The sequence below is a fragment of the Tasmannia lanceolata genome, unplaced genomic scaffold (assembly GCF_043159265.1).
Source record: "Tasmannia lanceolata isolate RefF3 unplaced genomic scaffold, GAP_Taslan_0.1 ptg000008l, whole genome shotgun sequence".
Lineage (NCBI taxonomy): Eukaryota > Viridiplantae > Streptophyta > Magnoliopsida > Canellales > Winteraceae > Tasmannia > Tasmannia lanceolata.
Window position 1 is genome coordinate 4,206,241 of NW_027518685.1, and position 3,760 is coordinate 4,210,000.

The window sequence follows — 3,760 nt, forward strand, 5'->3', positions numbered from 1 at the left end:
AAGTTTTAGTCGTCAGGTCAATGGACTTTTCTGAGCTTGACTCTGTAGTGGGGCCCTTGGTACTAACGTCATGTGACACAGAGATGAGGCAAGGAAGAATAAATATCGACCGCGTTGGTTATAAAATGGGAGAGAAACAGGATTGAGATATTACCAGTTGATCTCGGCATGATCGGCACCCTACATCTGGGAGCCTAATTAACCTGAAAATCAGTCTAGATTTTGAGATAATGTTCATCTCAATCCTTGATCATACCGATTAAGGGTGCAGATCATGTTAGTGTCATATGGGTCGGGCTAGGATCAGAGATTCTCAGGTTGAGGCTTCTCATAGTATCGCTAACGACACTATATGACAGTCTATTTACGCTGTGGGGTTTTTAGTCAAGCCGCCCTGGATGAAGAGTAAAGATGGATTGGAGAGGAAAATAGAAGAGGTAATGGAAATGTAGTAAAGACTAAAGTTGTCTTTTCATTCGTGAAAGAGAACAACGGTAAGATCAGATGAGGAGAGTAATTCCTAGGACTGATGCAGATGGTCTTCTCCAATCTCCATTTTATATCCCAACCAAGTTGCTTAGGTGTGTAGGCCGAAGACGAGTCCGTTAGCCAGAGTATAAAATTGTATCAGTCAGATGATTTTTATTGTTTAGTCAATTGCCTCTAAACACGTGATTAAAGAAAAGATGATCAATGATCATATTCAGTTGTAAATTCCACTACTCTAATGCATATTAAAAATACCCAAAAGACATCAAGGACAATCTAGACAACCTCCTTAGTCATAAGATCAGCTAAGCCTCATTTGGCCACCCCAGGGGCAACCGTTCATGGTACGTTCATCACAGAATATTTCTAGGTCCCAAAGCCATGAAACAGGTAGCTGGTAAATCAAAATTGGAACTGGCTCAATTCGCAGAGTTAGAAGCCCATTAAGTAACTGAGCGTGAGAGCCAAATGAATTGAATAGATAGATTCTATCTATTTTCCGATCAGAAATGAAGTGTGGATGGGGGAATAAATAAGAAAAAAAAAAAGGTTTCATGTTACGTCAATTCGAACTTGCTCGATCTGTTCAATCTAACCCACCACCAGATGATCTTTATTTTTTAATAAAGGGAAATGATATTTCCCACCCTTAATGCTCTGTTTGGTTGCCGGGTTTTTTTTGTTCCTGGGAGTTTTGTGGGAGAGTAAGTTAAATTTTGGTCCCATCCCATGTTTGGTTGCCTTTTAGCACTAGGTTTATTTTAATCCCACTCTTGTAATGATTACTTGTGGGATGGATTTTTTAATCTCACTTTTGTAATGATTGCCTTTTCATCCCATCCCAAGATAACCCCAGGAACAAAAATAAACTCAGGAACTAAAAATAAGCTTGAGAAGAATTTTTTTCTACCCAATAGTTCAAGCAACCAAACAAAGGTTTTTTGTTTTCCCACCATATCTCCCAGGGTAAAATCTCACCCCCACTCCCCTAACTGTTATGTGAGAATAGTTCATTGCTTGAGGATAAATTCACCCTTAATGTTTTTCTTTGCCTTTGAAACTTAACGAATAACGTTAAAGGGGAGATTTTATCTGTCGGGGGGGGGGGAATGTCACTCGCTTTAATCAATTGCCTTGAAACAAATAATTAAAGAAAAGATGATCAATGGTCATATTCTATTGGAAATTCTAATCTTTATTGTTTAATCGATTGCCTCTAAACAAATGATTAAAGAAAGGATGATCAATGGTCATATTCAATTGTAAATTCTACTGCCCTAGTCCTTAGAATTGCCCAAAAGACTGCAGGATAGTCCAGAGAATGTACCACTTGTCAATTATTATGATGCAAAGGATAAGACAATTCAATTTTGAGGAATTATGATTGGGAAATTATATCATCACAGCCATGTTTTAATATTTGCACAAACCCAGCGGGCTTTATTGTCAACCTGCCCTAGAAGAAAAGTAAAGATAAGATGGATTAGAGACGAAATTGGAAGAGGTCAGGGAGATGTAATAAAGGCTATAGTGACCGGACTAGATGTGTCTATTCTCTCGTGAAAGAGAAAAACCTAAGATGGGATGATATTTGAACTAGTAATTCCTAGGGCTAACGTAGATGGTCTGCTCCAATCTCAATTTTGTATCTGAACCGAGGTTGCCTAGGTCGGTGTGTAGGCCATATGACTCCGTTAGCCAGATTTGTTTAATAAATTGCCTCTAAACACATGATTAAAGAAAGGATTATCAATGGCCATATTCAATTGGAAATTCCATTACTCTAATGCCTATTAGAATTGCCCAAAAGACTTCAGGATAATCTAGACAATCTAACCCACCAAGAGATCATCTTTATTTTTAATCAATTGCCTCTAAACAAATGATTAAAGGATGATCAATGGTCATATTCAATTGGAAATTCTACTGCTTTACTGCTTAGATTTCCCTAAAAGACTGCAGGCTATGATTTGGTGGACACTTTGAATTTATTGCCGACACATGTGTCGTGTCGTGTCCGATACGACACCCATGTCCACACTCCTTTGGACACTTCTAAATGTATTGCTAGAAGTGTCAGTAACTTTGTATGTATGTACGTGTATGAGTGTGCCACTATTTCTAGATTTTTAGGGGATTCCATGTAAGATACCACATATCCTTATCGAAACCCGGCACACAAATCTATATCCACAAAACATGATTACTATTTTAGCCGTGTCCCCGTTTCTAAATTTTGGGAGTTTGCCGTGTCCGACACTCCGTGTCCGTGTCGAGATGCGACACTCGTGTCCGTGTCCACAGATCATAGACTGCATGATAATATACAGAATGTACTACCAGTCTCTTAAATGATGTAGATGGTTAAAACAATTCAATAAGAGGAACTGTGGTATAGAGGCACTTTCCAAGAACGAGGGCCGACGGAATACGCTATTTTTTTTTTTAGGCAAGCTTAGGTTAGGATTGACCCCTACCAGAAGATGGAATATGCTATTGTAGTAGCCGAAACACCAGATTCACATTCCCTTTTTTTTTCATTTGGTTACCATGCTCTCTGCTCTCCATTTTGTTCGTCATGGGCATCGCAAATGGTTTTTTACTAGTTAAATCAACAAGACAAAATCCGCTATGGATGAAATGTACAGATGGATTGTAGAGGAAAATGGAAGAGGTCATGGAAATGTAGTAAAGGCGACAGTGACTTGACTAAAGTTTGTCTATTCTTTTGTGAAAGAGAAAAATCATGGAAATGTAGTAAAGGCGACAGTGACTTGACTAAAGTTTGTCTATTCTTTTGTGAAAGAGAAAAAACAATAAGATCAGTTGGTATTTGAGAGAGTAATTCCTAGGACCAATCTCCATTTTATATCTGAACCAAGTAGCCTATGTGTGTATAGCCGAATATTTGTCCGTTGGCCAGATTATAAAATTGCATCAGTCAGATGATCTTTATTGTTTAATCAATTGCCTCTAAACACTTGATTAAACAAAGGATGATCAATGGTAATATTCAATTGGAAATTCTACTACTCTAGAGCTTAGAGTTGCTGATCATAAAGATTGCAGGATAATCTAGACTATCTAACCCAACAGCAAATGATCATTATTGTTTAATCAATTGCCTCTAAACAAGTGATTAAACAAAGGATGATCAATGATCATATTCAGTTGGAAATTCTACTATAATGCTTAGAATTGCCCAAAAGTATACAGGATATTCTAAAGAGTGTACTACCGGAAAATAGTACAGGATATTCTAAACCATCTT